Below are 15886 nucleotides of genomic sequence, written 5' to 3'. Positions count from 1 at the left end.
AAAAATTTTTGTCTATCTGAAATATATCAAATTTCCTCCGCCCAGGATGGAACTGAAGACCTTTCGCGTGTAAAGCGAACGTGATAACCACTACACTACGGAAACCGTTGACTACAAACCGTTGCTTGTGATTGATTTGTCTTGGTTACTGAGCTCATTCTAATATATTTTTTGTCTATCTCAAAAAAAATCATTGTGTTTCCACCCAGGATCGAACTGAGGACCTTTCGCGTGTAAAGCGAACGTGATAACCCCTACACTACGGAAACCGTTGACTACAAACCGTTGCTTGTGATTGATTTGTCTTGGTTACTGTGGTCATTCTCCAAAATTTTTTGTCTATCTCAAAAAGTATCAAATTGCTTCCGCCCAGGATCGAACTGAGGACCTTTCGCGTGTAAAGCGAACGTGATAACCACTACACTACGGAAACCGTTGACTACAAACCGTTGCTTGTGATTGATTTGTCTTGGTTACTGAACTCATTCTAATATATTTTTTGTCTATCTCAAAAAAAATCATTGTGTTTCCACCCAGGATCGAACTGAGGACCTTTTGCGTGTAAAGCGAACGTGATAACCACTACACTACGGAAACCGTTGAGTGCCAACCGTTGCTTGTGATGGATTTTTCGTGGTTACCTCATTCATTCTAAAATATTTTTGTCTATCTAAAAAAATGTCACTGTGTTTCCGCCCTGGATCGAACTGAGGACCTTTCGCGTGTAAAGCAAACGTGATAACCACTACACTACGGAAACCGTTGACTACGAACCGTTGCTTGTGATTGATTTTTCTTGGTTACTGTGGTCATTCTCTAAAATTTTGTGTCTATCTCAAAAAATATCAAATTGCCTCCGCCCAGGATCGAACTGAGGACCTTTCGCGTGTAAAGCGAACGTGATAGTCACTACACAACGGAAACCGTTGACTGCCAACCGTTGCTTGTGATTGATTTTTCGTGGTTACCTAGCTCATTCTAAAACATTTTTGTCGACCTAAAAAAAATGTCACTGTGTTTCCGCCCAGGATCGAACTGAGGACCTTTCGCGTGCAAAGCGAACGTGATAACTGCTACGAAACGGAAACCGTTGACTGCCAACCGTTGCTTGTGATGGATTTTTCGGGGTTACCTAGCTCATTCTAAAATATTTTTGTCGATCTAAAAAAATGTCACTGTGTTTCCGCCCTGGATCGAACTGAGGACCTTTCGCGTGTAAAGCAAACGTGATAACCACTACACTACGGAAACCGTTGACTACGAACCGTTGCTTGTGATTGATTTTTCTTGGTTACTGTGGTCATTCTCTAAAATTTTGTGTCTATCTCAAAAAATATCAAATTGCCTCCGCCCAGGATCGAACTGAGGACCTTTCGCGTGTAAAGCGAACGTGATAGTCACTACACAACGGAAACCGTTGACTGCCAACCGTTGCTTGTGATTGATTTTTCGTGGTTACCTAGCTCATTCTAAAACATTTTTGTCGACCTAAAAAAAATGTCACTGTGTTTCCGCCCAGGATCGAACTGAGGACCTTTCGCGTGCAAAGCGAACGTGATAACTGCTACGAAACGGAAACCGTTGACTGCCAACCGTTGCTTGTGATGGATTTTTCGGGGTTACCTAGCTCATTCTAAAATATTTTTGTCGATCTAAAAAAATGTCACTGTGTTTCCGCCCAGGATCGAACTGAGGACCTTTCGCGTGTAAAGCGAACGTGATAACCCCTACACTACGGAAACCGTTGACTACAAATCGTTGCTTGCGATTGATTTTTCTTGGTTACTGTGGTCATTCTCTAAATTTTTTTGTCTATCTCAAAAAGTATCAAATTGCTTCCGCCCAGGATCGAACTGAGTATCTTTCGCGTGTAAAGCGAAGGTGATAACCACTACACTACGGAAACCGTTGACTACAAACCGTTGCTTGTGATTGATTTGTCTTGGTTACTGAACTCATTCTAAAATATGTTTTGTCTGTGTAAAAAAATGTCACTGTGTTTTCGCCCAGGATCGAACTGAGGACCTTTCGCGTGTAAAGCGAACGTGATAACCACTACACTACGGAAACCGTTGACTACAAACCGTTGCTTGTGACTGATTTTTCTTGTTTACTGTGGTCATTCTCTAAAATTTTTTGTCTATCTCAAAAAATATCAAATTTCCTCCGCCCAGGATGGAACTGAAGACCATTCGCGTGTAAAGCGAACGTGATAACCACTACACTACGGAAACCGTTGACTACAAACCGTTGCTTGTGATTGATTTGTCTTGGGTAGTGAACTCATTCTAATATATTTTTTGTCTATCTCAAAAAAAATCATTGTGTTTCCACCCAGGATCGAACTGAGTATCTTTCGCGTGTAAAGCGAAGGTGATAACCACTACACTACGGAAACCGTTGACTACAAACCGTTGCTTGTGATTGATTTGTCTTGGTTACTGAACTCATTCTAAAATATGTTTTGTCTGTGTAAAAAAATGTCACTGTGTTTCCACCCAGGATCGAACTGAGGACCTTTCGCGTGTAAAGCGAACGTGATAACCACTACACTACGGAAACCGTTGACTACAAACCGTTGCTTGTGATTGATTTTTCTTGTTTACTGTGGTCATTCTCTAAAATTTTTTGTCTATCTCAAAAAATATCAAATTTCCTCCGCCCAGGATGGAACTGAAGACCATTCGCGTGTAAAGCGAACGTGATAACCACTACACTACGGAAACCGTTGACTACAGACCGTTGCTTGTGATTGATTTGTCTTGGGTACTGAACTCATTCTAATATATGTTTTGTCTATCTCAAAAAAAATCATTGTGTTTCCACCCAGGATCGAACTGAGGACCTTTCGCGTGTAAAGCGAACGTGATAACCACTACACTACGGAAACCGTTGACTACAAACCGTTGCTTGTGATTGATTTTTCTGGGTTACCTAGCTCACTCCAAAATATTTTTTGTCTATCTCAAAAAATTTCATTGTGTTTCCACCCACGGTCAAACTGAGGACCTTTCGCGTGTAAAGCGAACGTGATAACCACTACACTGCGGAAACCGTTGACTGCCAACCGTTGCTTGTGATTGATTTTTCTGGGTTACCTAGCTCATTCCAAAATATTTTTTGTCCATCTCAAAAAATCTCAAATTGCTTCCGCCCAGGATCGAACTGAGGACCATTCGCGTGTAAAGCGAACGTGATAACCACTACACTACGGAAACCGTTAACTACAAACCTTTGCTTGCGATTGATTTGTCTTGGTTACTGAACTCATTCTAAAATATTTTTTTTCAATCTGAAAAAATATCATTGTGTTTCCGCCCAGGATCGAACTGAGGACCTTTCGCGTGTAAAGCGAACGTGATAACCGCTACACTACGGAAACCGTTGACTAAAAACCGTTGCTTGTGATTGATTTGTCTTGGTTACTGAGCTCATTCTAATATATTTTTTGTCTATCTAAAAAAATGTCACTGTGTTTCCGCCCAGGATCGAACTGAGGACCTTTCGCGTGCAAAACGAACGTGATAACCGCTACACTGCGGAAACCGTTGACTACAAATCGTTGCTTGTGATGGATTTTTCTTGGTTACTGAGCTCTTTCTAAAATATTTTTGGTCTATCTCAAAAATTATCAATGTGTTTCCGCCCAGGGTCGAACTGAGGACCTTTCGCGTGTAAAGCGAACGTGATAACCACTACACTACGGAAACCGTTAACTACAAACCTTTGCTTGCGATTGATTTGTCTTGGTTACTGAACTCATTCTAAAATATTTTTTGTCTATCTCAAAAAATATCATTGTGTTTCCGCCCAGGATCGAACTGAGGACCTTTCGCGTGCAAAACGAACGTGATAACCGCTACACTACGGAAACCGTTGACTACAAATCGTTGCTTGTGATCGATTTTTCTTGGTTACTGAGCTCTTTCTAAAATATTTTTGGTCTATCTCAAAAAATGTCAATGTGTTTCCGCCCAGGGTCGAACTGAGGACTTTTCGCGTGTAAAGCGAACGTGATAACCACTACACTACGGAAACCGTTGACTGCCAACCGTTGCTTGTGATTCATTTTTCTGGGTTACCTAGCTCACTCCAAAATATTTTTTGTCTATCTCAAAAAATTTCATTGTGTTTCCACCCAGGATCAAACTGAGGACCTTTCGCGTGTAAAGCGAACGTGATAACCACTACACTACGGAAACCGTTGACTGCCAACCGTTGCTTGTGATTGATTTTTCTGAGTTACCTAGCTCATTCCAAAATATTTTTTGTCCATCTCAAAAAATGTCAAATTGCTTCCTCCCAGGATCGAACTGAGGACCTTTCGCGTGCAAAGCGAACGTGATAACTGCTACGCAACGGAAACCGTTGACTGCCAACCGTTGCTTGTGATGGATTTTTCGTGGTTACCTAGCTCAATCTAAAATATTTTAGTCTATCAAAAAAATGTCACTGTGTTTCCGCCCAGGATCGAACTGAGGACCTTTCGCGTGTAAAGGGAACGTGATAACCACTACACTACGGAAACCGCCGACTACAAATCGTTGCTTGTGATTGATTTTTCTTGGTGACTGAGCTCATTCTAAAATATTTTTGTCTATCTTAAAAAAACATCATTATGTTTCCGCCCAGGATCGAACTGAGGACCTTTCGCGTGTAAAGCGAACGTGATAACCACTACACTACGGAAACCGTTGACTACAAACCGTTGCTTGTGATTGATATGTCTTGGTTACTGAACTCATTCTAATATATTTTTTGTCTGTCTAAAAAAAAGGCACTGTGTTTCCGCCCAGGATCGAACTGAGGACCTTTCGCGTGCAAACCGAACGTGATAACCAGTACACTACGGAATCCGTTGACAACAATCCTTTGCTTGTGATCGATTTTTCGTGGTTACCTATTTCATTCTAAAATACTTTTTGTCTATCTCAAAAAATGTCGCTCTGTTTCCGCCGAGGATCGAACTGAAGAACTTTCGCGTGTAAAGCGAACGTGATAACCACTACACTGCGGAAACCGTTGAGTGCCAACCGTTGCTTGTGATGGATTTACCGTGGTTACCTAGCTCATTCTAAAATATGACACTACGGAAAACGTTGACTACAAATCGTTGCTTGTGATTGATTTTTCTGGGTGACTGAGCTCATTCTAAAATATTTTTGCCAATCTCAAAAAACATCATTATGTTTCCGCCCAAGATCGAACTGATGACCTTTCGCGTGTAAAGCGAACGTGATAAGCACCACACAACGGAAACCGTTGACTACAAACCGTTGCTTGTGATTGATTTGTCTTGGTTACTGAGCTCATTCTAACATATTTTTTGTCTATCTAAGAAAATGTCACTGTGTTTCCGCCCAGGATCGAACTGAGGACCTTTCGCGTGCAAAACGAACGTGATAACCGCTACACTACGGAAACCGTTGACTGCCAACCGTTGCTTGTGATTGATTTTTCTGGGTTACCTAGCTCACTCCAAAATATTTTTTGTCTATCTCAAAAAATTTCATTTTGTTTCCACCCAGGATCAAACTGAGGACCTTTCGCGTGTAAAGCGAACGTGAAAACCACTACACTACGGAAACCGTTGACTGCCAACCGTTGCTTGTGATTCATTTTTCTGGGTTACCTAGCTCATTCCAAAATATTTTTTGTCCATCTCAAAAAATGTCAAATTGCTTCCGCCCAGGATCGAACTGAGGACCTTCCGCGTGCAAAGCGAACGTGATAACTGCTACGCAACAGAAACCGTTGACTGCCAACCGTTGCTAGTGATGTATTTTTCGGGGTTACCTAGCTCATTCTAAAATATTTTTGTCTATCTAAAAAAATGTCACTGTGTTTCCGCCCAGGATCAAACTGAGGACCTTTCGCGTGTAAAGCGAACGTGATAACCACTACACTACGGAAACCGTTGACTGCCAACCGTTGCTTGTGATTGATTTTTCTGGGTTACCTAGCTCACTCCAAAATATTTTTTGTCTATCTCAAAAAATTTCATTGTGTTTCCACCCAGGATCAAACTGAGGACCTTTCGCGTGTAAAGCGAACGTGATAACCACTACACTACGGAAACCGTTGACTGCCAACCGTTGCTTGTGATTCATTTTTCTGGGTTACCTAGCTCATTCCAAAATATTTTTTGTCCATCTCAAAAAATGCCAAATTGCTTCCGCCCAGGATCGAACTGAGGACCTTTCGCGTGCAAAGCGAACGTGATAACTGCTACGCAACAGAAACCGTTGACTGCCAACCGTTGCTTGTGATGGATTTTTCGTGGTTACCTAGCTCATTCTAAAATATTTTTTGCTGTCTAAAAAAATGCCACTGTGTTTCCGCCCAGGATCGAACTGAGGACCTTTCGCGTGTAAAGGGAACGTGATAACCACTACACTACGGAAACCGCTGACTACAAATCGTTGCTTGTGATTGATTTTTCTTGGTGACTGAGCTCATTCTAAAATATTTTTGTCTATCTTAAAAAAAACATCATTATGTTTGCGCCCAGGATCGAACTGAGGACCTTTCGCGTGTAAAGCGAACGTGATAACCACTACACTACGGAAACCGTTGACTACAAACCGTTGCTTGTGATTGATTTGTCTTGGTTACTGAGCTCATTCTAATATATTTTTTGTCTATCTAAAAAAATGCCACTGTGTTTCCGCCCAGGATCGAACTGAGGAGCTTTCGCGTGCAAACCGAACGTGATAACCAGTACACTACGGAATCCGTTGACTACAATCCTTTGCTTGTGATTGATTTTTCGTGGTTACCTATCTCATTCTAAAATATTTTTGTCTATCTAAAAAAATGTCACTGTGTTTCCGCCCAGGATCGAACTGAGGACCTTTCGCGTGTAAAGCGAACGTGATAACCACTACACTACGGAAACCGTTGACTGCCAACCGTTGCTTGTGATTGATTTTTCTGGGTTACCTAGCTCACTCCAAAATATTTTTTGTCTATCTCAAAAAATTTCATTGTGTTTCCACCCAGGATCAAACTGAGGACCTTTCGCGTGTAAAGCGAACGTGATAACCACTACACTACGGAAACCGTTGACTGCCAACCGTTGCTTGTGATTCATTTTTCTGGGTTACCTAGCTCATTCCAAAATATTTTTTGTCCATCTCAAAAAATGCCAAATTGCTTCCGCCCAGGATCGAACTGAGGACCTTTCGCGTGCAAAGCGAACGTGATAACTGCTACGCAACAGAAACCGTTGACTGCCAACCGTTGCTTGTGATGGATTTTTCGTGGTTACCTAGCTCATTCTAAAATATTTTTGTCTATCTAAAAAAATGCCACTGTGTTTCCGCCCAGGATCGAACTGAGGACCTTTCGCGTGTAAAGGGAACGTGATAACCACTACACTACGGAAACCGCTGACTACAAATCGTTGCTTGTGATTGATTTTTGTTGGTGACTGAGCTCATTCTAAAATATTTTTGTCTATCTTAAAAAAACATCATTATGTTTGCGCCCAGGATCGAACTGAGGACCTTTCGCGTGCAAGCGAACGTGATAACCACTTCACTACGGAAACCGTTGACTACAAACCGTTGCTTGTGATTGATATGTCTTGGTTACTGAGCTCATTCTAATATGTTTTTTGTCTATCTAAAAAAAAGGCACTGTGTTTCCGCCCAGGATCGAACTGAGGACCTTTCGTGTGCAAACCGAACGTGATAACCAGTACACTACGGAATCCGTTGACTACAATCCTTTGCTTGTGATCGATTTTTCGTGGTTACCTATTTCATTCTAAAATACTTTTTGTCTATCTCAAAAAATATCATTGTGTTTCCACCCAGGATCGAACTGAGGACCTTTCGCGTGTAAAGCGAACGTGATAACCACTACACTACGGAAACCGTTGACTGCCAACCGTTGCTTGTGATTGATTTTTCGTGGTTACCTAGCTCATTCTAAAATATTTTTGTCGATCCAAAAGCGTGTCACTGTGTTTCCGCCCAGGATCGAACTGAGGACCTTTCGCGTGTAAAGCGAACGTGATAACCACTACACTACGGAAACCGTTGACTGCCAACCGTTGCTTGTGATTGATTTTTCTGGGTGACCTAGCTCATTCTAAAATATTTTGTGTCCGTCTAAAAAAATGTCACTATGTTTCCGCCCAGGATCGAACTGAAGAACTTTCGCGTGTAAAGCGAACGTGATAACCACCACACAACGGAAACCGTTGCTTGTGATTGATTTGTCTTGGTTACTGAGCTCATTCTAATATGTATTTTGTCTATCTAAAAAAATGTCACTGTGTTTCCGCCCAGGATCGAACTGAGGACCTTTCGCGTGCAAAACGAACGTGATAACCGCTACACTACGGAAACCTTTGACTACAAATCGTTGCTTGTGATGGATTTTTCTTGGTTACTGAGCTCTTTTTAAAATATTTTTGGTCTATCTCAAAAAATATCACTGTGTTTCCGCCCAGGATCGAACTGAGGACCTTTCGCGTGTAAAGCGAACGTGATAACCACTACACTACGTAAACCGCTGACTGCCAACCGTTGCTTGTGATTGATTTTTCTGGGTTACCTAGCTCATTCTAAAAAAAAATTGTCTATCTTAAAAAACAGCATTATGTTTCCTCCCAGGATCGAACTGAGGACCTTTCGCGTGTAAAGCGAACGTGATAACCACTACACTACGGAAACCGTTGACTACAAACCGTTGCTTGTGATTGATATGTCTTGGTTACTGAGCTCATTCTAATATATTTTTTGTCTATCTAAAAAAAAGGCACTGTGTTTCCGCCCAGGATCGAACTGAGGACCTTTCGCGTGCAAACCGAACGTGATAACCAGTGTACACTACGGAATCCGTTCACTACAATCCTTTGCTTGTGATCGATTTTTCGTGGTTACCTATTTCATTCTAAAATACTTTTTGTCTATCTCAAAAAATATCATTGTGTTTCCACCCAGGATCGAACTGAGGACCTTTCGCGTGAAAAGCGAACGTGATAACCACTACACAACGGAAACCGTTGACTACCAACCGTTGCTTGTGATGGATTTTTCGTGGTTACCTAGCTCATTCTAAAATATTTTTGTCGATCCAAAAGCATTTCACTGTGTTTCCGCCCAGGATCGAACTGAGGACCTTTCGCGTGTAAAGCGAACGTGATAACCACTACACTACGGAAACCGTTGACTGCCAACCGTTGCTTGTGATTGATTTTTCTGGGTGACCTAGCTCATTCCAAAATATTTTTTGTCCGTCTAAAAAAATGTCACTATGTTTCCGCCCAGGATCGAACTGAAGAACTTTCGCGTGTAAAGCGAACGTGATAACCACCACACAACGGAAACCGTTGCTTGTGATTGATTTGTCTTGGTTACTGAGCTCATTCTAATATGTTTTTTGTCTATCTAAAAAAATGTCACTGTGTTTCCGCCCAGGATCGAACTGAGGACCTTTCGCGTGCAAAACGAACGTGATAACCGCTACACTACGGAAACCTTTGACTACAAATCGTTGCTTGTGATGGATTTTTCTTGGTTACTGAGCTCTTTTTAAAATATTTTTGGTCTATCTCAAAAAATATCACTGTGTTTCCGCCCAGGATCGAACTGAGGACCTTTCGCGTGTAAAGCGAACGTGATAACCACTACACTACGGAAACCGCTGACTGCCAACCGTTGCTTGTGATTGATTTTTCTGGGTTACCTAGCTCATTCTAAAAAAATTTGTCTATCTTAAAAAACAGCATTATGTTTCCTCCCAGGATCGAACTGAGGACCTTTCGCGTGTAAAGCGAACGTGATAACCACTACACTACGGAAACCGTTGACTACAAACCGTTGCTTGTGATTGATATGTCTTGGTTACTGAGCTCATTCTAATATATTTTTTGTCAATCTAAGAAAAAGGCACTGTGTTTCCGCCCAGGATCGAACTGAGGACCTTTCGCGTGCAAACCGAACGTGATAACCAGTGTACACTACGGAATCCGTTCACTACAATCCTTTGCTTGTGATCGATTTTTCGTGGTAACCTATTTCATTCTAAAATACTTTTTGTCTATCTCAAAAAATATCATTGTGTTTCCACCCAGGATCGAACTGAGGACCTTTCGCGTGTAAAGCGAACGTGATAACCACTACACAACGGAAACCGTTGACTACCAACCGTTGCTTGTGATGGATTTTTCGTGGTTACCTAGCTCATTCTAAAATATTTTTTGTCCGTCTAAAAAAATGTCACTATGTTTCCGCCCAGGATCGAACTGAAGAACTTTCGCCTGTAAAGCGAACGTGATAACCACCACACAACGGAAACCGTTGCTTGTGATTGATTTGTCTTGGTTACTGAGCTCATTCTAATATGTTTTTTGTCTATCTAAAAAAATGTCACTGTGTTTCCGCCCAGGATCGAACTGAGGACCTTTCGCGTGCAAAACGAACGTGATAACCGCTACACTACGGAAACCTTTGACTACAAATCGTTGCTTGTGATGGATTTTTCTTGGTTACTGAGCTCTTTTTAAAATATTTTTGGTCTATCTCAAAAAATATCACTGTGTTTCCGCCCAGGATCGAACTGAGGACCTTTCGCGTGTAAAGCGAACGTGATAACCACTACACTACGGAAACCGCTGACTGCCAACCGTTGCTTGTGATTGATTTTTCTGGGTTACCTAGCTCATTCTAAAAAAATTTGTCTATCTTAAAAAACAGCATGATGTTTCCTCCCAGGATCGAACTGAGGACCTTTCGCGTGTAAAGCGAACGTGATAACCACTACACTACGGAAACCGTTGACTACAAACCGTTGCTTGTGATTGATATGTCTTGGTTACTGAGCTCATTCTAATATATGTTTTGTCTATCTAAAAAAAAGGCACTGTGTTTCCGCCCAGGATCGAACTGAGGACCTTTCGCGTGCAAACCGAACGTGATAACCAGTGTACACTACGGAATCCGTTCACTACAATCCTTTGCTTGTGATCGATTTTTCGTGGTTACCTATTTCGTACTAAAATACTTTTTGTCTATCTCAAAAAATATCATTGTGTTTCCACCCAGGATCGAACTGAGGACCTTTCGCGTGTAAAGCGAACGTGATAACCACTACACAACGGAAACCGTTGACTACCAACCGTTGCTTGTGATGGATTTTTCGTGGTTACCTAGCTCATTCTAAAATATTTTTGTCGATCCAAAAGCATGTCACTGTGTTTCCGCCCAGGATCGAACTGAGGACCTTTCGCGTGTAAAGCGAACGTGATAACCACTACACTACGGAAACCGTTGACTGCCAACCGTTGCTTGTGATTGATTTTTCTGTTTTACCTAGCTCACTCCAAAATATTTTTGTCTATCACAAAAAATGTCAAATTGCTTCCGCCCAGGATCGAACTGAGGAACTTTCGCGTGTAAAGCGAACGTGATAACTGCTACGCAACGGAAACCGTTGACTGCCAACCGTTGCTTGTGATGGATTTTTCGTTGTTACCTAGCTCATTCTAAAATATTTTTGTCTATCTAAGAAAATGTCATTGTGTTTCCGCCCAGGATCGAACTGAAGAACTTTCGCGTGTAAAGCGAACGTGATAACCACCACACAACGGAAACCGTTGCTTGTGATTGATTTGTCTTGGTTACTGAGCTCATTCTAATATGTTTTTTGTCTATCTAAAAAAATGTCACTGTGTTTCCGCCCAGGATCGAACTGAGGACCTTTCGCGTGCAAAACGAACGTGATAACCGCTACACTACGGAAACCATTGACTACAAATCGTTGCTTGTGATGGATTTTTCTTGGTTACTGAGCTCTTTTTAAAATATTTTTGGTCTATCTCAAAAAATATCACTGTGTTTCCGCCCAGGATCGAACTGAGGACCTTTCGCGTGTAAAGCGAACGTGATAACCACTACACTACGGAAACCGCTGACTGCCAAACGTTGCTTGTGATTGATTTTTCGTGGTTACCTAGCTCATTCTAAAAAAATTTGTCTATCTTAAAAAACATCATTATGTTTCCTCCCAGGATCGAACTGAGGACCTTTCGCGTGTAAAGCGAACGTGATAACTACTACACTACGGAAACCGTTGCCTACAAACCGTTGCTTGTGATGGATTTTTTGTGGTTTCCTAGCTCATTCTAACATATTTTTGTCTGTCGAAATAAATGTCACTGTGTTTTCGCCCAGGATCGAACTGAGGACCTTTCGCGTGTAAAGCGAACGTTATAACCACTACACTACGGAAACCGTTGACTACAAACCGTTGCTTGTGATTGATTTGTCTTGGTTACTGAGCTCATTCTAATATATTTTTTGTCTATCTAAAAAAATGTCACTTTGTTTCCGCCCAGGATCGAACTAAGGACCTTTCGCGTGCAAAGCGAACGTGATAACCAGTACACTACGGAATCCGTTGACTACAAACCTTTGCTTGTGATCGATTTTTCGTGGTTACCTATTTCATTCCGAAATATTTTTAGTCTATCTCAAAATATATCATTCGGTTTCCACCCAGGATCGAACTGAGGAGCTTTCGCCTGTAAAGCGAACGTGATAACCACTACACTACGGAAACCGTTGACTACAAGTCGGTGCTTGTGATTGATTTTTCTTGGTTACTGAGCTCATTCTAAAATATTTTTTGTTTTTCTCAAAAAATGTCAAATTGCTTCCGCCCAGGATCGAACTGAGGACCTTTCGCGTGAAAAGCGAACGTGATAACTGCTACGCAACGGAAACCGTTGACTGCCAACCGTTGCTTGTGATTGATTTTTCTGTTTTACCTAGCTCACTCCAAAATATTTTTGTCTATCACAAAAAATGTCAAATTGCTTCCGCCCAGGATCGAACTGAGGAACTTTCGCGTGTAAAGCGAACGTGATAACTGCTACGCAACGGAAACCGTTGACTGCCAACCGTTGCTTGTGATGGATTTTTCGTTGTTACCTAGCTCATTCTAAAATATTTTTGTCTATCTAAGAAAATGTCATTGTGTTTCCGCCCAGGATCGAACTGAAGAACTTTCGCGTGTAAAGCGAACGTGATAACCACCACACAACGGAAACCGTTGCTTGTGATTGATTTGTCTTGGTTACTGAGCTCATTCTAATATGTTTTTTGTCTATCTAAAAAAATGTCACTGTGTTTCCGCCCAGGATCGAACTGAGGACCTTTCGCGTGCAAAACGAACGTGATAACCGCTACACTACGGAAACCATTGACTACAAATCGTTGCTTGTGATGGATTTTTCTTGGTTACTGAGCTCTTTTTAAAATATTTTTGGTCTATCTCAAAAAATATCACTGTGTTTCCGCCCAGGATCGAACTGAGGACCTTTCGCGTGTAAAGCGAACGTGATAACCACTACACTACGGAAACCGCTGACTGCCAAACGTTGCTTGTGATTGATTTTTCGTGGTTACCTAGCTCATTCTAAAAAAATTTGTCTATCTTAAAAAACATCATTATGTTTCCTCCCAGGATCGAACTGAGGACCTTTCGCGTGTAAAGCGAACGTGATAACTACTACACTACGGAAAACGTTGACTACAAACCGTTGCTTGTGATGGATTTTTCGTGGTTTCCTAGCTCATTCTAACATATTTTTGTCTGTCGAAATAAATGTCACTGTGTTTCCGCCCAGGATCGAACTGAGGACCTTTCGCGTGCAAACCGAACGTGATAACCAGTACACTACGGAATCCGTTGACTACAAACCTTTGCTTGTGATCGATTTTTCGTGGTTACCTATTTCATTCTCTACGGAAACCGTTGACTACAAGTCGGTGCTTGTGATTCATTTTTCTTGGTTACTGAGCTCAGTCTAAAATATTTTTTGTTTTTCTCAAAAAATGTCAAATTGCTTCCGCCCAGGATCGAACTGAGGACCTTTCGCGTGAAAAGCGAACGTGATAACCACTACACTACGGAAACCGTTGACTGCCAACCGTTGCTTGTGATTGATTTTTCTGGGTTACCTAGCTCACTCCAAAATATTTTTGTCTATCTCAAAAAATGTCAAATTGCTTCCGCCCAGGATCGAACTGAGGACCTTTCGCGTGTAAAGCGAACGTGATAACTGCTACGCAACGGAAACCGTTGACTGCCAACCGTTGCTTGTGATGGATTTTTCGTTGTTACCTAGCTCATTCTAAAATATTTTTGTCTATCTAAGAAAATGTCACTGTGTTTCCGCCCAGGATCGAACTGAGGACCTTTCGCGTGTAAAGCGAACGTGATAACCACTACACTACGGAAACCGCTGACTGCCAACCGTTGCTTGTGATTGATTTTTCTGTGTTACCCAGCTCATTCCGAAATATTTTTTGTCTATCTCAAAAAATATCAATGTGTTTCCACCCAGGATCAAACTGAGCACCTTTCGCGTGTAAAGCGAACGTGATAACTAGTACACTACGGAATCCGTTGACTACAAGTCGGTGCTTGTGATTGATTTTTCGTGGTTACTGAGCTCATTCTGAAATATTTTTAGTTTTTCTCAAAAAATGTCAAATTGCTTCCGCCCAGGATCGAACTGAGGACCTTTCGCGTGTAAAGCGAACGTGATAGCTGCTACGCAACGGAAACCGTTGACTGCCAACCGTTGCTTGTAATGGATTTTTCGTGGTTACCTAGCTCATTCTAAAATATTTTTGTCTGTTTAAAAAAATGTCACTGTTTTTCCGCCCAGGATCGAACCGAGGACCTTTTGCGGGTAAAGCGAACGTGATAACCACTACACTACGGAAACCGTTGACTACAATTCGTTGCTTGTGATTGATTTGTCTTGGTTACTGAGCTCATTCTAATATATTTTTTGTCTATCTTAAAAAACATCATTATGTTTCCTCCCAGGATCGAACTGAGGACCTTTCGCGTGTAAAGCGAACGTGATAACTACTACACTACGGAAACCGTTCACTACAAACCGTTGCTTGTGATTGATTTGTCTTGGTTACTGAGCTCATTCTAATATATTTTTTGTCTATCTAAAAAAATGTCACTGTGTTTCCGCCCAGGATCGAACTGAGGACCTTTCGCTTGTAAACCGAACGTGATAACCACTACACTACGGAATCCGTTGACTACAAACCTTTGCTTGTCATCGATTTTTCGTGGTTACCTATTTCATTCTAAAATATTTTTTGTCTATCTCAAAATATATCATTCGGTTTCCACCCAGGATCGAACTGAGGAGCTTTCGCCTGTAAAGCGAACGTGATAACCACTACGCTACGGAAACCGTTGACTACAAGTCGGTGCTTGTGATTGATTTTTCTTGGTTGCTGAGCTCATTCTAAAATATTTTTTGTTTTTCTCAAAAAATGTCAAATTGCTTCCGCCCAGGATCGAACTGAGGACCTTTCGCGTGCAAAACGAACGTGATAACCACTACACTACGGAAACCGTTGACTGCCAACCGTTGCTTGTGATTGATTTTTCGTGGATACCTAGCTCATTCCGAAATATTTTTTGTCGATCTCAAAAAATATCAATTTGTTCCCGCCCTCTAACCCCAAAAAGTATCAAATTGTTTCCGCCCAGGATCAAACTGAGGGCCTTTCGCGTCTAAAGCGAACGTGATAACCAATACACTACGGAAACAGTTGACTTAAGCGTTGCTTATAATGTAATTTTCTTGGTTGCTGTGCTCATTCTCAAATATTTTTTGTCTATCTCAAAAAATGTCACTGTGTTTCCGCCCAGGATCGAACTGAGGACCTTTCGCGTGTAAAGCGAACGTGATAACCACTGCCCTACGAAAACCGTTGACTACAAACCGTTGCTTGTGATTGATTTTTCTTGGTTACTGTGCTCATTCTCAAATATTTTTTTTCTATCTCAAAAAATATCATTGTTTTTCCGCCCCGGATCGAACTGAGGACCT

General features: G+C 41.5%; 54 non-coding genes across 54 annotated transcripts; all 54 read right to left on the bottom strand.

Annotated features, from left to right (window-relative positions):
• Nucleotides 1-196: 196 nt before the first annotated feature.
• Trnav-uac (transfer RNA valine (anticodon UAC)) lies at nucleotides 197-269 on the bottom strand. Its single transcript has one exon. It is a non-coding gene; the product is annotated as a tRNA-Val (tRNA).
• A 91-nt stretch (nucleotides 270-360) lies between these two features.
• Trnav-uac (transfer RNA valine (anticodon UAC)) lies at nucleotides 361-433 on the bottom strand. Its single transcript has one exon. It is a non-coding gene; the product is annotated as a tRNA-Val (tRNA).
• A 91-nt stretch (nucleotides 434-524) lies between these two features.
• Trnav-uac (transfer RNA valine (anticodon UAC)) lies at nucleotides 525-597 on the bottom strand. The gene has a single exon. It is a non-coding gene; the product is annotated as a tRNA-Val (tRNA).
• Nucleotides 598-687: 90 nt separating this feature from the next.
• Trnav-uac (transfer RNA valine (anticodon UAC)) lies at nucleotides 688-760 on the bottom strand. Its single transcript has one exon. It is a non-coding gene; the product is annotated as a tRNA-Val (tRNA).
• A 418-nt stretch (nucleotides 761-1178) lies between these two features.
• On the bottom strand, nucleotides 1179-1251 carry Trnav-uac (transfer RNA valine (anticodon UAC)). Its single transcript has one exon. It is a non-coding gene; the product is annotated as a tRNA-Val (tRNA).
• A 418-nt stretch (nucleotides 1252-1669) lies between these two features.
• On the bottom strand, nucleotides 1670-1742 carry Trnav-uac (transfer RNA valine (anticodon UAC)). Its single transcript has one exon. It is a non-coding gene; the product is annotated as a tRNA-Val (tRNA).
• Nucleotides 1743-1997: 255 nt separating this feature from the next.
• Nucleotides 1998-2070, bottom strand: Trnav-uac (transfer RNA valine (anticodon UAC)). Its single transcript has one exon. It is a non-coding gene; the product is annotated as a tRNA-Val (tRNA).
• A 419-nt stretch (nucleotides 2071-2489) lies between these two features.
• Nucleotides 2490-2562, bottom strand: Trnav-uac (transfer RNA valine (anticodon UAC)). Its single transcript has one exon. It is a non-coding gene; the product is annotated as a tRNA-Val (tRNA).
• A 255-nt stretch (nucleotides 2563-2817) lies between these two features.
• Trnav-uac (transfer RNA valine (anticodon UAC)) lies at nucleotides 2818-2890 on the bottom strand. The gene has a single exon. It is a non-coding gene; the product is annotated as a tRNA-Val (tRNA).
• A 255-nt stretch (nucleotides 2891-3145) lies between these two features.
• Trnav-uac (transfer RNA valine (anticodon UAC)) lies at nucleotides 3146-3218 on the bottom strand. The gene has a single exon. It is a non-coding gene; the product is annotated as a tRNA-Val (tRNA).
• A 91-nt stretch (nucleotides 3219-3309) lies between these two features.
• Trnav-uac (transfer RNA valine (anticodon UAC)) lies at nucleotides 3310-3382 on the bottom strand. The gene has a single exon. It is a non-coding gene; the product is annotated as a tRNA-Val (tRNA).
• A 91-nt stretch (nucleotides 3383-3473) lies between these two features.
• On the bottom strand, nucleotides 3474-3546 carry Trnaa-ugc (transfer RNA alanine (anticodon UGC)). The gene has a single exon. It is a non-coding gene; the product is annotated as a tRNA-Ala (tRNA).
• A 91-nt stretch (nucleotides 3547-3637) lies between these two features.
• On the bottom strand, nucleotides 3638-3710 carry Trnav-uac (transfer RNA valine (anticodon UAC)). Its single transcript has one exon. It is a non-coding gene; the product is annotated as a tRNA-Val (tRNA).
• A 91-nt stretch (nucleotides 3711-3801) lies between these two features.
• Nucleotides 3802-3874, bottom strand: Trnaa-ugc (transfer RNA alanine (anticodon UGC)). Its single transcript has one exon. It is a non-coding gene; the product is annotated as a tRNA-Ala (tRNA).
• A 91-nt stretch (nucleotides 3875-3965) lies between these two features.
• Trnav-uac (transfer RNA valine (anticodon UAC)) lies at nucleotides 3966-4038 on the bottom strand. The gene has a single exon. It is a non-coding gene; the product is annotated as a tRNA-Val (tRNA).
• A 91-nt stretch (nucleotides 4039-4129) lies between these two features.
• On the bottom strand, nucleotides 4130-4202 carry Trnav-uac (transfer RNA valine (anticodon UAC)). The gene has a single exon. It is a non-coding gene; the product is annotated as a tRNA-Val (tRNA).
• A 253-nt stretch (nucleotides 4203-4455) lies between these two features.
• Trnav-uac (transfer RNA valine (anticodon UAC)) lies at nucleotides 4456-4528 on the bottom strand. Its single transcript has one exon. It is a non-coding gene; the product is annotated as a tRNA-Val (tRNA).
• Nucleotides 4529-4619: 91 nt separating this feature from the next.
• Trnav-uac (transfer RNA valine (anticodon UAC)) lies at nucleotides 4620-4692 on the bottom strand. The gene has a single exon. It is a non-coding gene; the product is annotated as a tRNA-Val (tRNA).
• A 659-nt stretch (nucleotides 4693-5351) lies between these two features.
• Trnaa-ugc (transfer RNA alanine (anticodon UGC)) lies at nucleotides 5352-5424 on the bottom strand. Its single transcript has one exon. It is a non-coding gene; the product is annotated as a tRNA-Ala (tRNA).
• Nucleotides 5425-5515: 91 nt separating this feature from the next.
• Nucleotides 5516-5588, bottom strand: Trnav-uac (transfer RNA valine (anticodon UAC)). The gene has a single exon. It is a non-coding gene; the product is annotated as a tRNA-Val (tRNA).
• A 254-nt stretch (nucleotides 5589-5842) lies between these two features.
• Nucleotides 5843-5915, bottom strand: Trnav-uac (transfer RNA valine (anticodon UAC)). Its single transcript has one exon. It is a non-coding gene; the product is annotated as a tRNA-Val (tRNA).
• Nucleotides 5916-6006: 91 nt separating this feature from the next.
• Nucleotides 6007-6079, bottom strand: Trnav-uac (transfer RNA valine (anticodon UAC)). Its single transcript has one exon. It is a non-coding gene; the product is annotated as a tRNA-Val (tRNA).
• Nucleotides 6080-6333: 254 nt separating this feature from the next.
• Trnav-uac (transfer RNA valine (anticodon UAC)) lies at nucleotides 6334-6406 on the bottom strand. The gene has a single exon. It is a non-coding gene; the product is annotated as a tRNA-Val (tRNA).
• Nucleotides 6407-6498: 92 nt separating this feature from the next.
• Nucleotides 6499-6571, bottom strand: Trnav-uac (transfer RNA valine (anticodon UAC)). Its single transcript has one exon. It is a non-coding gene; the product is annotated as a tRNA-Val (tRNA).
• A 254-nt stretch (nucleotides 6572-6825) lies between these two features.
• Nucleotides 6826-6898, bottom strand: Trnav-uac (transfer RNA valine (anticodon UAC)). The gene has a single exon. It is a non-coding gene; the product is annotated as a tRNA-Val (tRNA).
• Nucleotides 6899-6989: 91 nt separating this feature from the next.
• Nucleotides 6990-7062, bottom strand: Trnav-uac (transfer RNA valine (anticodon UAC)). Its single transcript has one exon. It is a non-coding gene; the product is annotated as a tRNA-Val (tRNA).
• A 254-nt stretch (nucleotides 7063-7316) lies between these two features.
• On the bottom strand, nucleotides 7317-7389 carry Trnav-uac (transfer RNA valine (anticodon UAC)). Its single transcript has one exon. It is a non-coding gene; the product is annotated as a tRNA-Val (tRNA).
• Nucleotides 7390-7807: 418 nt separating this feature from the next.
• Nucleotides 7808-7880, bottom strand: Trnav-uac (transfer RNA valine (anticodon UAC)). The gene has a single exon. It is a non-coding gene; the product is annotated as a tRNA-Val (tRNA).
• A 90-nt stretch (nucleotides 7881-7970) lies between these two features.
• Trnav-uac (transfer RNA valine (anticodon UAC)) lies at nucleotides 7971-8043 on the bottom strand. The gene has a single exon. It is a non-coding gene; the product is annotated as a tRNA-Val (tRNA).
• Nucleotides 8044-8284: 241 nt separating this feature from the next.
• On the bottom strand, nucleotides 8285-8357 carry Trnaa-ugc (transfer RNA alanine (anticodon UGC)). The gene has a single exon. It is a non-coding gene; the product is annotated as a tRNA-Ala (tRNA).
• Nucleotides 8358-8448: 91 nt separating this feature from the next.
• Nucleotides 8449-8521, bottom strand: Trnav-uac (transfer RNA valine (anticodon UAC)). The gene has a single exon. It is a non-coding gene; the product is annotated as a tRNA-Val (tRNA).
• A 90-nt stretch (nucleotides 8522-8611) lies between these two features.
• Trnav-uac (transfer RNA valine (anticodon UAC)) lies at nucleotides 8612-8684 on the bottom strand. The gene has a single exon. It is a non-coding gene; the product is annotated as a tRNA-Val (tRNA).
• A 257-nt stretch (nucleotides 8685-8941) lies between these two features.
• Trnae-uuc (transfer RNA glutamic acid (anticodon UUC)) lies at nucleotides 8942-9014 on the bottom strand. Its single transcript has one exon. It is a non-coding gene; the product is annotated as a tRNA-Glu (tRNA).
• Nucleotides 9015-9104: 90 nt separating this feature from the next.
• On the bottom strand, nucleotides 9105-9177 carry Trnav-uac (transfer RNA valine (anticodon UAC)). Its single transcript has one exon. It is a non-coding gene; the product is annotated as a tRNA-Val (tRNA).
• Nucleotides 9178-9418: 241 nt separating this feature from the next.
• On the bottom strand, nucleotides 9419-9491 carry Trnaa-ugc (transfer RNA alanine (anticodon UGC)). Its single transcript has one exon. It is a non-coding gene; the product is annotated as a tRNA-Ala (tRNA).
• A 91-nt stretch (nucleotides 9492-9582) lies between these two features.
• On the bottom strand, nucleotides 9583-9655 carry Trnav-uac (transfer RNA valine (anticodon UAC)). The gene has a single exon. It is a non-coding gene; the product is annotated as a tRNA-Val (tRNA).
• Nucleotides 9656-9744: 89 nt separating this feature from the next.
• Nucleotides 9745-9817, bottom strand: Trnav-uac (transfer RNA valine (anticodon UAC)). Its single transcript has one exon. It is a non-coding gene; the product is annotated as a tRNA-Val (tRNA).
• A 257-nt stretch (nucleotides 9818-10074) lies between these two features.
• On the bottom strand, nucleotides 10075-10147 carry Trnav-uac (transfer RNA valine (anticodon UAC)). The gene has a single exon. It is a non-coding gene; the product is annotated as a tRNA-Val (tRNA).
• A 241-nt stretch (nucleotides 10148-10388) lies between these two features.
• Trnaa-ugc (transfer RNA alanine (anticodon UGC)) lies at nucleotides 10389-10461 on the bottom strand. The gene has a single exon. It is a non-coding gene; the product is annotated as a tRNA-Ala (tRNA).
• Nucleotides 10462-10552: 91 nt separating this feature from the next.
• Nucleotides 10553-10625, bottom strand: Trnav-uac (transfer RNA valine (anticodon UAC)). The gene has a single exon. It is a non-coding gene; the product is annotated as a tRNA-Val (tRNA).
• An 89-nt stretch (nucleotides 10626-10714) lies between these two features.
• Trnav-uac (transfer RNA valine (anticodon UAC)) lies at nucleotides 10715-10787 on the bottom strand. The gene has a single exon. It is a non-coding gene; the product is annotated as a tRNA-Val (tRNA).
• Nucleotides 10788-11044: 257 nt separating this feature from the next.
• Trnav-uac (transfer RNA valine (anticodon UAC)) lies at nucleotides 11045-11117 on the bottom strand. Its single transcript has one exon. It is a non-coding gene; the product is annotated as a tRNA-Val (tRNA).
• A 90-nt stretch (nucleotides 11118-11207) lies between these two features.
• Trnav-uac (transfer RNA valine (anticodon UAC)) lies at nucleotides 11208-11280 on the bottom strand. The gene has a single exon. It is a non-coding gene; the product is annotated as a tRNA-Val (tRNA).
• Nucleotides 11281-11683: 403 nt separating this feature from the next.
• On the bottom strand, nucleotides 11684-11756 carry Trnaa-ugc (transfer RNA alanine (anticodon UGC)). The gene has a single exon. It is a non-coding gene; the product is annotated as a tRNA-Ala (tRNA).
• A 91-nt stretch (nucleotides 11757-11847) lies between these two features.
• Trnav-uac (transfer RNA valine (anticodon UAC)) lies at nucleotides 11848-11920 on the bottom strand. The gene has a single exon. It is a non-coding gene; the product is annotated as a tRNA-Val (tRNA).
• Nucleotides 11921-12009: 89 nt separating this feature from the next.
• Trnav-uac (transfer RNA valine (anticodon UAC)) lies at nucleotides 12010-12082 on the bottom strand. Its single transcript has one exon. It is a non-coding gene; the product is annotated as a tRNA-Val (tRNA).
• Nucleotides 12083-12336: 254 nt separating this feature from the next.
• On the bottom strand, nucleotides 12337-12409 carry Trnaa-ugc (transfer RNA alanine (anticodon UGC)). Its single transcript has one exon. It is a non-coding gene; the product is annotated as a tRNA-Ala (tRNA).
• A 731-nt stretch (nucleotides 12410-13140) lies between these two features.
• Trnaa-ugc (transfer RNA alanine (anticodon UGC)) lies at nucleotides 13141-13213 on the bottom strand. Its single transcript has one exon. It is a non-coding gene; the product is annotated as a tRNA-Ala (tRNA).
• Nucleotides 13214-13304: 91 nt separating this feature from the next.
• Nucleotides 13305-13377, bottom strand: Trnav-uac (transfer RNA valine (anticodon UAC)). The gene has a single exon. It is a non-coding gene; the product is annotated as a tRNA-Val (tRNA).
• A 482-nt stretch (nucleotides 13378-13859) lies between these two features.
• Trnae-uuc (transfer RNA glutamic acid (anticodon UUC)) lies at nucleotides 13860-13932 on the bottom strand. The gene has a single exon. It is a non-coding gene; the product is annotated as a tRNA-Glu (tRNA).
• Nucleotides 13933-14185: 253 nt separating this feature from the next.
• On the bottom strand, nucleotides 14186-14258 carry Trnav-uac (transfer RNA valine (anticodon UAC)). Its single transcript has one exon. It is a non-coding gene; the product is annotated as a tRNA-Val (tRNA).
• A 582-nt stretch (nucleotides 14259-14840) lies between these two features.
• Nucleotides 14841-14913, bottom strand: Trnav-uac (transfer RNA valine (anticodon UAC)). The gene has a single exon. It is a non-coding gene; the product is annotated as a tRNA-Val (tRNA).
• A 419-nt stretch (nucleotides 14914-15332) lies between these two features.
• On the bottom strand, nucleotides 15333-15405 carry Trnaa-ugc (transfer RNA alanine (anticodon UGC)). The gene has a single exon. It is a non-coding gene; the product is annotated as a tRNA-Ala (tRNA).
• A 125-nt stretch (nucleotides 15406-15530) lies between these two features.
• Nucleotides 15531-15603, bottom strand: Trnal-uag (transfer RNA leucine (anticodon UAG)). The gene has a single exon. It is a non-coding gene; the product is annotated as a tRNA-Leu (tRNA).
• Nucleotides 15604-15886: the final 283 nt, after the last annotated feature.

Source organism: Phallusia mammillata, chromosome 6 (genome assembly GCF_965637545.1).
Source record: "Phallusia mammillata chromosome 6, kaPhaMamm4.hap1.1, whole genome shotgun sequence".
In the NCBI taxonomy this organism is placed as follows: Eukaryota; Metazoa; Chordata; class Ascidiacea; order Phlebobranchia; family Ascidiidae; genus Phallusia; species Phallusia mammillata.
The sequence above is the reverse complement of the archived record's forward strand: the minus strand, read 5'-3'. Positions and strand labels throughout refer to the sequence as shown.